Source organism: Triturus cristatus, chromosome 3_2 (assembly GCF_964204655.1).
Source record: "Triturus cristatus chromosome 3_2, aTriCri1.1, whole genome shotgun sequence".
In the NCBI taxonomy this organism is placed as follows: Eukaryota; Metazoa; Chordata; class Amphibia; order Caudata; family Salamandridae; genus Triturus; species Triturus cristatus.
In genome coordinates, this window is record NC_140584.1 from 315,761,825 (window position 1) to 315,773,718 (window position 11,894).

Sequence of the window (11,894 nt, forward strand, 5' to 3'; positions counted from 1 at the left end):
TCCCGGTAAGCCATGGGAGTGGGACTCAAGGCTTCTGCATGTAGTATGCTGTCGTTGTGAGGCACATGGCACAGGTATCATCTCTCAGCGTGTCAATCTACAATGTGTCCAGGACCCCCCTCTCCACCATCACATGCGCACACAACCTCATCATCAACTCGTATGCCATTAACAGCCAGGTGCTCCTCACCCTCACCAAGGACGCAGACATTGCCAGTTCCAATATTCTAGATTGCATGAGATCCATTGATGAATGGCAGAACAGCAGCCACCTGAGGCTGGACTTGTACAGGACTGAGGTCAACATCTGAGGATTGTCCCCTTACAGCTGGGTCAACTGCTTGTGTTCCACCCGCAGAAGCCCTGCACAAGCACCCAGTGTCCATGCACACAAGATGGTGTGCATCATGGATTGCTTGCTCACATTTGCCATGGTAATCACCAGCATCTGTGCCTCAGACTGCAACACCCTCTGCATTATGCAAATGATCTCCAGATAGATCCACTCCAAGGAAAGACGGACCATCCCCCAGGTCCACGACAACATCCGTGTCAAATACTGCCCTGCCCTCTACGGGGCAGCCACATCCAAACTCCCAGGGCACTTGTCCACATCCAGGCTGCATCTGCACACCTCAGCTGCAACATCCCGCGCCCCAGCCACATCACCGTCCAGCAGAGATAGCTGCAATGGATCACTGTGTGCTGCAGTATGACCTTCAGACTCCCACCCACACTCAGGAGGCAGGCCACAACCCCGACCCAACACCAACCTTTTACCACTGTCATCCGAGACCCCGTAGTGCCATCTCCATGCATCCAACCTTGACCTGGCCACCATTCTTCAGATCCACCGTACTCCAGCATGCAGGACATAGTTCTCCCACCTGGGAACACATACCTGGGACTCCCTCCCCGGGAACCTCCAAATGAGGCATGACCTCTACGCCTTAATGATACTCTTCCAAATAGGTCTGTCCGCACAGTATTGCAAGCAACCCCTCAGCAGCTTGAGGCCATCACAGGTGAGTATTGTGCTCCATGTCTGCATTGACTGATAAATTGTGACCCATGTGTGTCCTGTACCAGACTCAGATCCCAGGGTATGGATGGTTGGAGTTAGTTCAACACTCAGGCATAGTTTGACATTTACACACACATATGTTGTGGACTAATGCCAAATGACAGCAACATCTCATGAAAATTTTATTTTTTTATTTTTGGTGGGGTAAGTGTTTTGGTAGATGTACTAAGGTGCTCTACCGGGTGCATAGAATCCAGAGTTCACAGGGGAAGATGGCATCCTTGTCAGTTGGAGTCATCAGAGTCCAGACCACAGTGTTGGTCATCATTGGTCAGACTGTGACCAGCAAGTCCATGTGGCAGAGAATGTCATTGGATGAGGTGCTGCTTTTGCGCCAGAGGGCCAGGTGCCAGGCCAGGCGACCTGGGAGATGTGGATGGTCCGCTGACTCTCACGGTCTTTTCCGTGGACGACCCACCTTCCTGGGGGGACCCTCAGATGCAGGCCTTGACGATGTCTTGATGCTCCGTCGGACGAATCCTCCTCCTCCTCCCTCCCTGTGGCTGGTGGTGGTCTTTGCCTGGTGGCACAGGGAGGGTTGCTATGTTGAGTGAACGGCTCATGTCCGTTTGCACCGCCAGGAGCTCAGCCAGTCTTGCCTCCATCCGTCCTTGGTGTTGTTGTTGACTGGCATGTTGCTCGGCCTGCAGGTTCTTCATCTCGTCGAGGGTCCCCTTCATCTCTGTGAGGCTCGACACTACCTGGCTGATGCCCCTGGTGTCACGCCGGTATGTGTCCAGGATGTGGCGTATGTGTGACAAACCGGTTTCCTCAGCTGGCTGGTCAGGTTCGCGCCTCCGCCTGCCTCCACTCCCACCACCCCTGCCCACACGAGCCTGGCCTGCCGTTGTGGGCACATCGGGTCTACGGGACCCCTGAGGGATGGCATTTGCGGGGTTGTCTGCCTCCTCCTGGGTGCTCGGAGAACCTTGTCCCTCCTGGTCAGACTGGCTGTGTTGTTCAGTGCGAGCACTGCTCCTGGGTGTCTCCTGGGATGTGGCAGGAATGGGGGTGGGGGTTGGCACAGATGTACCTGACACAGGTGCTGCAGGGGCTTGGGCACCAGAGGGGCCAGGTTGGTCGTGGTCATCCACGGAGTGGTGAGAGTCGTCGCTGCCGGTGGGATCATCTTCCCGCTGAGCCTGGGACTGTGATTGTTCCCCCCATTGTTGGGGGGAGGTCGATGACGTTGCCCTGTGTGTGAGAGAGAGACAATGTTAATGCTGTTTCATGCCACATCCATGTTTCATACATATTCAAGTTGTCACAGATCCTCCAGGTAGTTGGATGTGCCTAGCATTCCTCTCAATGTACACTTGGGGATGGGTATGTTGCGGGGGACAGATTGGAATGTTCTTCTGAGTGTTTGACGAGTCGATTTTTGGCTCGGATGCTTATTTGGCGATGGATTGGTCTTGTTGTGTCACATGTCCATTGTGAGAGTGGGTAAATCCGTTGCCTGCCCCGGGGGTGTGTGCTTGTGTGAGGGGGGGTGTGTGACCGGGCCTGCTGTTGGTTGTAGTGTGATTTGTCATTGGGTCTCCCGGGTGATGTGTCTGTCCCCTCATGGTGCATGCTGGCATGACAGTGAGTTTGAGTGCCTGTGCTAGATATCTGAGCTTGTGTAGTAGGTGTTTGAGTGTACAGTGGTCACAGGAGGGCCTTGTGCTGCATACAGCAGGGCCAAGTGTCAGCTGCCTTGTCAGTACTTTGCCAGTCCCTGTGCATTGGGCATGGTGCATGGTTATTTACCTAGGCCATATGGGCTGAGGGCATTGGTGTCTGCTTCTGAGTTGCACGATGTGTTGTGTGAGCCCCACCCTCCCAGCATCCCGGACATCCAGTCTTGGGTTTGTGGTTGGTGTGGCCTGGGACATGGCATTGCCTTTATTTGTGAATGGGGCATGGAGACGTTAGTGGCATGAGCGTGGTTTTTGAGTGTGGTTGTGTGCGGTGAGGGCTTGGGGGAAGTTGCGTGCATTTTGTGTATTTGTGGTGTGGATGGCATTCCCCCCATGTTACGTGAGTTGTTTGTGTGCTCACCAGGCTCTGCAACTCCTTCGACTCCGTGTACTCCCACCGGCGGAAGCATGGCCATCACCTTCTCCTCCCAGGGATGGTAATGTACGGGTCTGCGGGGCAGCCCGCCTCCAGTGATGTTACTCTGGGCGTATTCCTCGTTCATTTTCCTCTTGACTGCCCTGCGCAGATCGTACCACCTGGCTTGGCATTCATGCCTGGTCCTTCGGAACAGCATTCACCTTATCGACAATCCTCTGCAACAGGCTTGTTTTTTGGGCTATGCTGGTCTGTCTGACCAATGTTCCAAACAGCTGTGGCTCGACTCTGATGACTTTGTTGACGAGGAGGTCCAGCTCCGCCCTTGTGAACTTTGGATTCTTGTCTGTGGGCATGGTGTGGGGTGTGGGTGCGGATGGTTGTGGGTGTGAATGTGACTGTGTGTGTGTGAATGTGAAGAGGGGGTGTTTGTGAATGAGGTTGTGTGAAGGTGTGTAAGTGAAGGTGTAGTTAAGGTGTAAGTAAGGTGCAGTTGTTTGTCTGTGGGGTCTGTCAGCAGTGGGTCTGTTGCAAAGGCTCATGGGTTGTGTGTGTGGGCCCTTTTTATTGGTCCATTTGTGGGTGTGGCTTGGTTTGAAATGTTGGTGGGTGTGTTATAAGAGTTGGTTGTTATTTTGGGCCTCTGTTTGCCTGTTTGGATGTCCCAGGTCAGTCATTGAGATGTATTTTGTCATGTAGAAGTGTTTTGTGGTGTTGTGTGAGTCGAATTGAATCTCCTTGTGCTGTTTTACAGTGTCCTGGTTCTGTACGAGTCTTTTTCGCGTAGGTGAGGTCCATACATACGCGATGCTGGGTGAGGGTGATGGGGTACGGTGTTGGGGTACGGTGCGTACAGGTACGGGGCTGGGGTACGAGCCTGGGGTGCATCGCGTACAGGTGGGGGGCTGTGCTACGGTTTTGGGGTACGGTGTGTACAGGTGCGGGGCTGTGCTACAGTGTTGGGGTACGGTGAGTACAGGTGCGGGGAAGTGCTAGGGTGTTGGGGTACGGTGCGTACTGGTACAGGGATGTGCTAGGGTGTTGGGGTACGGTGCGTACAGGTGCGGGGATGTGCTAGGGTGTTGGGGTATGGTGCGCACAGGTGTGGGGCTGTGCTACAGTGTTGGGGTACAGTGCGTACAGGTGCGGGGATGTGCTAGGGTGTTGGGGTACGGTGCATACAGGTACAGGGCTGTGCTACGGTGTTGGGGTACGGTGCGTACAGGTGCGGGGCTGTGCTACGGTGTTGGGGTACGGTGCGTACTGGTACAGGGCTGGGCTACGGTGTTGGGGTACGGTGCGTACAGGTACGGGGCTGGGCTACGGTGTTGGGGTACGGTGCGTACAGGTACGGGGCTGGGAGACGCGCCTGGGGTGCGGCACGTACAGGTGGGGGGCTGGGGTACGGTCCTTGGGTCCGGGGCATACAGGTGCGGGGCTGGGAGACAGGCCTGGGGTGCGGCACGTACAGGTGCGGGGCTGTGCTACGGTATTGGGGTATGGTGCGGAAGGGGTATGGTGCTGACATGTGCGGGGGGCTGTACGACTCGTATCCGGGCACAAGTTTAGCCGTGTACATGTGTGCTACAGCGTTCGCTCCGTACAGTGCCTTTTACATGCAGTTGTGTATTCGGACGGGCGGTACAGATCGTACTTGCGCGCTTGGACTTCTGTTTTACGATTTGCACGTAAAATGTCCGGCTCCCTATCGGACACTTTTCCTGACACTATTCGGACGTAAAAATGTACGGCTCCCTCTCGGACCATTTTCCCGACGCAATTCGTATGTATTTTTCACTTACAAATCGTACTTCGCAGTTTGTACGGTACTTGTACGATTCGTACGTGAAAATATACGGATACGAGTTGTAAGCAATTTTTTTTACCTGGATCGGAATCGGCACCTCTGTGTTTTGCAGCTCCGGACCAAAGTTCCTTGTAGCTCCTTTCTGGAAGGCAGGAAAGCCAACAACTCTATTTTTAGCTCTGTTAGGACCGTTCCCTTCCTTTGAGTAAACACCCATTGAGTCTCTGAGTGTTTTCATGCAGCTTGAAATAGGCATTAGAAAATGTATTAAAAAAATTTCGTGCTGAGATTAAAGGTGGAAGTGCAGTACGGCAAGGCCTGACCTCTAGAGTGAACAAAAGAGTCTCCTCGCTGTAGGCGGTAGGTAAACAGGATGAAATAATTGGCAACTTTACTCCCTCAGTCATGATAACAGTAAAATAATTAAAGGGGATGGTTCGTTCATGTGACGGGAAGCCCTCAAATGCAACTTTTCACAGCACACGTGGTCTTCTGATTTAGCATTTGTTCCCGTTTAATATTATGTCTGCCGACACTGCGCACCTGCTATCAACAGTGATGTACATTCTGCCAGTGTATCTGAGAAGGGTGGAAAACCGGGGCATTATGAGTGGGTTGGTAGTTTTCAACTCCTGTACAAACGATTTCTTTTTGTGCAGGGGTTGACATTCTGAGTCGTGCATTATTTATCACATCTTGTTAATTACTGAGAGTGTTCATAATCTCACCTTTTATTAAATTTGGGCACATCAAACTTACCAGGATTAAATAAGGAAAATAGTGCAGTATTTACTGTAACATGCCGCACTGTGCTGTTGGGCATACTGACTCCGGTGCCCGATTGTGCATTGTAATGTGGTCAGGCACTTTTGCGCGCCAATACTGTCGGTGCTTCTGGGTAATCACTTATGTCCCATGCCTAGATGCTATGTAATGCAGTGGGCAGGATAAGTGTGCAGGTTCAGTCCCTGCAATCATTGTGTTAGATAAGTGTGCAGGTAATGCCAAGCGTTTAGGTGCTGTTTCAGGGTCCTGCACCTATGTTGTGCATTGTCAGTGACTGCCATCACTGGGCAACATAGGCGTGTGTGGCCAAAACAAGGATCCATTGCATGGTCCACTAATGTTATACCCAGCAGCAAGTTTACCTGATTACAACTTAACGGGGGGTCCGGGTGCGGGCTCCGCACCGGTTTCCCTCCACAGGCACCCGGACTGCCTGCGACTAGGGCGCTATCCATTCTAGAGATGTCCACACCAACAGGAATCGATCATCTTAGTATGCATTGAATTCCGATTGCCTGCTGCACAATCCACGCTCACAGTGTCATGGACCTGGCATAGTCGGGATGTCCACTTGCACATGCTCAGGGTTAATAGCAGGGATGCTACTTTGCTTGGCAGCACGGCAGGAGCTAGGTGTGGGGCAAACGGAGGTGGCCGCCTGAGGTGTGTGTGCAGGCATATAGTTGCACATCTGGCTGCAGCGGGCCGACAGGGGGCTAGTGAAGTTCCCGGGAGGGTCTCTGTCATCAAAGGCCAAGGTGATGCTCCAAGGATGACAGGACAGAATACTTACATTACTTACATCGTTTGGGGCTAAATTCTAGCACACAATTTGTTGTCTCGGCAACGATGCTCAACATCCTGGAATTCTGGGCAAATCAGTTAACCTCCCCGTGCCTTACAACTTGTAGGGTCCTCAGGTTACGGAACCGGTGCTCATGTAAAGCGCTCGGATACCCGACGTCTTGGGTCGTAGTTCGCGCTATATAAAAGCTCTATAAATAAATAAATATTCTTAGTCCAGCCCTGAACGCATGCAAAGATCCAGTGACCCAGCTGCCCACTTGAAAAGCAGAGCCAGCACATAGTGGATACATGCTACGGATAAAATGCTGGGGTTTTTATTGTTCCATCCAGGGACCTTAATGTATGCTGCAGCTTTGCACTGGCCATTCGCCAAATTGCAAAGAAAGACTAAAGGCAGTTACTTGGGCAATATATAAAAAAAAACAAAAAAAACTTGTGTCTTTGGCTTTGGCACGTTTAACACCGCATTTTGAAGGTTTGAGGTCAGGAATGCCTACTCGTGCACAACAGCACATGCGGTAGTATTAGCAGCTGCCCTTGGTAGACACTTAATTGAGGGCCCCTGTTTGGAACAGCGTTTGATTTGAAACAGTCCAGTTCTTTTATGTCCACTTTGGCAAAGTTACTGACAGTGCACGGGCACACTCTTCCAATTTCTAAATGAGTTTGCATACAATATTCAGGGATGGTGGCGTGTTTTCAACACTGTTACACTGCAGCAGCTCAGTATTATTACTGAAATAATAGGTGACTCTACCACTTAGCATATAGGAGGTTCTGTTTTTATCAGAGAAACCTTTTAGTGATGTTGTAAGTGTGGAACGCATGGCCCAAGCAGCGCATGGTGAAGCTTTGCAGGTAGGCATACTGGGGTCGGTAATCGGAGCGCTGTGGGTCGGTAGTGCTACCATTGATGTTAGTTTTGCTCCCACAGGTTGAGAGGATTAAAAAGAAACAAGTTCTTGGTGGGCACCAATTTGATAAGGGACTGTGTTCTTTGCAAGCACATGGAGTTGGCTAACCGGTGGGTGGCTAACATACAATTAAGGGACCATTCACAAATGTGGGCAATTCCAAAGGTTGTCTAAGCAGCCTTATGCATCATAAGTTTAAAGCATTCAAGAAGGATATTAAGGGATCATTTTGAACATGCTCTGGTACCCTAAAGGTGTTGATTGTCTCATGACTTCAGCTTTACGAGGTTAAACTCCTGAGGAGTTGCCTCGGTTCACTGGTCTTCAGTTAATTAGCTTTCATGGCTGCAGTTCCAGAGTTTTCATTTCCTTTAGGTTCAGGGATAGCTCGCCACCAGTCAAGGTCACATGACAGGTAAAGAAAGCACGTTATTTGAGGTTCCCTCTTATAGCAAGAGCATTTTCAGAGCGGGGAGCTGTTACAGTGTTATGCCTCTTATTAAGTCACCTGGCATTCTGTTAATGATTATCGAGTGTCAGATAGAAGGGATAGGTTGTCTAGTATCGGTTACGTCTCTACAATGCCCCAGATAAACTGCTTACATGGTTTCGTCTGGCCATGGCTGGGTTTCACACACACTTTACCTGTTTGGCAGGGGGGTATGGTTGATTTCCGTTGATGGGTGGTGTTGCTTAGTGTAATCGTCCCACTTGCGCTTGAGCTTGCTATTCATTGAAGGCGCTGTTCAGGGTTGGGTCCTTCAGCGGTGCCTTGATGAGTGAGTCGGGAGTCGGGATGTTCGGTGTAAACCTTGGTGTCCTGTTTGGCGCCTGGGTGGCGTGCGCCATGGAAATGTCTGTTTCGTATTATTGCATTGAGCGCAGATTTCGCTGCTTGGACAACAAGGTCCTTTGGCCACCTGGAGATATGCAGGTGGCCCTTATCAATGTCTTATTGATGTATGTGCTACTGTTGACCAAGGGGAAAATGGTTGTTGGTTTTGGCCAGGGCTCGGCAAGTATGGATTCATCTTTCTCACCTAACACTTGTGTATCGGCCTAGAACCCAAGTATACTTCTCGGTGCTCTGCTCGCACCAATGTGGGCCAAGATAACACAAAGCACAGGGGAAGAGTGCGGTGTCAGCCGTATATGGGAATTAGGAGAAATATGCCAGAGGTAGCGTATATGACATCAGACTTGATCAGTGATATTATCGTGGTTCATCCTTTGTCCCAATATAGACAAAAGTTACGGACAGGCTCTGTTTTGGCAAAGAATAGTTATGTTGTCTCCGCATGTGCCTCTCTCACAGTACAACAAGGTCAATGTTGTCTCCCACATGGGGATTGGGCGCCACTATTCCGTTTCCAAAGTGCTCCCGCTTTCGGCACCTAGATTATGTGCAGGTGACCTGTCTGGCTGTTGCGGAAGTTGATTAGTGTAATGGTCCCATTTGCAGTTGAGCTTGCTATTCATCGAAGGGAGACATTTAATGAATGTTCAACACGTTGAGGTGACAGTCCCACCAGTTCAGAATGGAAGCATTCTCAATATGCTACGCAGGGAAGCCAGAATTTTGGCTTCAGCTATCTTATACAACTAACAAGCATTGTTAAAGCCAAGGGTACTGGCGTGTAGTAAGGTACTGTGGTTTGTGGTATATATCCGGAGGCAATGTCAGGAGCCGCAAAATAACAGTCTGCCTTTGCCGCCGGTTAACAGCCCAATAGTGGGAAAGTATAATTTTACACTTGCTCAATTAATTTCAACGCAAAGAGAGGCACTGCGAAATACTGGGACTGCATTGCTCAATTGGCTACGAGGGCCTTCATGGGGAACACCTGCGAGCACCATATGTAATCAGGTACCTTGTACACTGGGTGGGCATTCCCCTGCAGCCAAGGATCACGCTTTAACCAGGGCAGCAGGCGGGTGGTGATAGTTGTCAGCTAACAAGTGTGCTGTGGCGCGGAGAAGTTTGGTAAGCACTGCGTTAGTGCCAAATGGCGACAGGGTATTTTCGACCTTTTGGCGTCCCAAAATTCAGGAAAGGGCAGGTATTTGCACACAACTTTTCCACCTGGATCCGCAGACTTGTCTGCCCCCCCTGGGTTATTCTTCTGCGGGCTAGAACCAGAAAATAGAATGGGCATCTTTTGGGATTGGGGTCCCTAACACATTGATAGTCAAGCGTTGGGGTAGATGTACCATGTAAGGCATGGTCACCACTGGGGTTGTCCCCAAGTTCTGGGGTCAAAGTGGGTTGGAGCATTAAGTCTTCAGTCCTGGGGTAGCATCCAGCAACCCTTCAATCCAAGTAAGGGCAGTTAGGATAGATCAGTATCAGCGAGTGGGTAACATACACTGGCTAGTCAGCGTCACCGTGCCCCGAGGGCATGCACGCTATACAAATACACAAAGCTGCAACCTGAAGGGTGCCAAGTGGCATAACCAGTAAAGATGTTTAAGAGGTGTGTTTCTGGCGTTAGAGCTGGGTGGAGCCAGTCCCACTTTGAGGTACGCCCGGGGGATAATGGTGTGCTCCTTTAGATCCCCATGACCTAGGCGGTGTGTGGCATCTCCTACATCAAAGGTTAGGCACTAGATTACAGACAGTGCGCCCTGTATCGAATCAGCAGATTCTCTAAGCGGGTATGCCTAGGGGGCTTCCCAGAGGGAGATGAGCGGTCGAAATTCCTATAAAGCATATGGGATGCAGGGCAAGTGCTGGGGTGCAGCCGTGCACATTGTTCATACGCTGTTATGAACATCCATGTGCGCATTGATTTAGCAAGGAATGGGATGGTGCCAAGGTTAAGTATAATCCTTCCTGCCCAACTAGCCTAATTGGCTAGCGGGGGTAGTAACGGTCTCCTAACAAGTGAGCTGCTGTCCCAGAGATCAGAGACACATGTGTCCAGTCACACACAGTGCCAGAAGGGCGGCATCCAGTGTGATCAGTAAATAGGTGGGGCATCGTCAGCCAGGGTGTCCGAAACTGTCCCGCCCTGAGTTGGATGGGGCTGAGTCTTGTGACACAGTGGAACTTTTCATCTAGATTTGCAGGAGGCTCTAGACAGGATAGTTAGCGGACAAGACTATAGCTATTTTGGTGGGGGGCTCTGGCGGCGACGGTGGCCGCCTCCAGAGCTGTGGCGGAGTTACAGGGCGATCTGTAAGCAAATGGGTACCGAAGGGTACCTCTGCGCGGCACCATAGGGGTGCCAGTGCCCAGGAGACTCATGGGAGGTTCCTGGAAAACCGTGTTGGTGCCCCGTTAGTGCTTTGGGCGGTTGTGGGCCTGAACAACCGAGGGCTTACCTTGCTACGCTCCGCCCTGAAAGGGGCGTGAGTAATAAGGGACCGTGATCCGGGAAGAGGATCACCGAAGGGGCAGCACAGATGGGGTTCGCCCAAGTTCTGCTTGGCTCATCAGGCGGCCCAGATGGTTGCCTGCCCTTGGATCGCCCGTATGATAACCCACCATATTACATAACGGTGTATGTAATAAACCTGCAGCAGTCTCTTACCCAAACAAAATTGGTGTGGTGTGTTTTATTTATGCGTAGTACATGCATGCTACTGTGGGGGGGTGGTGAGTGTTGCCTCCTGCTGGCGCTATGTCCTATGAATGAAGCTACAGCTGTGGCTGCTGCCTTCAAAGCGCTGAAGAATTGCTGATCGCGTACCATGTTTAAAAAACAGTGCACACACTAAGTAAACTTTTTTTAGTCGAAGTTTCACTGGTCCTGATTAGGCCAGGGTGAAATTTTAATTACGCCAGAGTAATTGGAGCAATTTCAGGTTACTTTAGTGACACAAAATTATTGAAAATTACACGATTACGCCCTTTGCCTACTTTTGTGTAATTTGGGAGAAAAAAATCCTACCCACGAGCACAGCAACAGAGAGTGAGTGGCTGCTGCTGTTCCTGTCCTGTTGCATAAAATGCTATATTTTAGCGCAAAATACATCAAGGTCCATTTTGAACTCAAGGTGAATTTTGCACTATGAAAATAATGCTAAATGCAGGTTTGCGCTCGTCGCATAATTCCGTGTAGTCTCACACAATTATGCCGCAATTTCATGTAATTAAGCTGCAGCAAATTCCACGATTGACTCTTCCCCCCTCCCCCCCCCAGCCCTGACTCAGTTGCACCATGTTATGGTCTCACTTTCTCTTTACTTTTGACACACATTACAGGATTTGAGCCTCAGTAACGGGTTGCCACTTTTTGCACAGATTATTTCCAGACATAGGTTCATGTTTTAAGCTTCTGAAAGGGCCAGGAGCTGTACTTGATTTTTGAAATTCTTCTTTATAATAGTAATACTCCCTCTGTTTTCTATAAATAAAAAAATAGGGATGTTTTAGACAGCTTTAAAATGCTATTCAGTTTCTTATTGTGTTTATTGTTTCACGTTTATATTTCAG

The 11,894-nt window shown here is 50.4% G+C and overlaps 1 protein-coding gene across 5 annotated transcripts in view; it reads right to left on the minus strand.

Moving 5' to 3' along the window:
* Positions 1-11,894, minus strand: part of LOC146857260 (uromodulin-like) — a 389,869-nt gene that overhangs the window by 189,675 nt on the left and 188,300 nt on the right. The window lies entirely within an intron of this gene.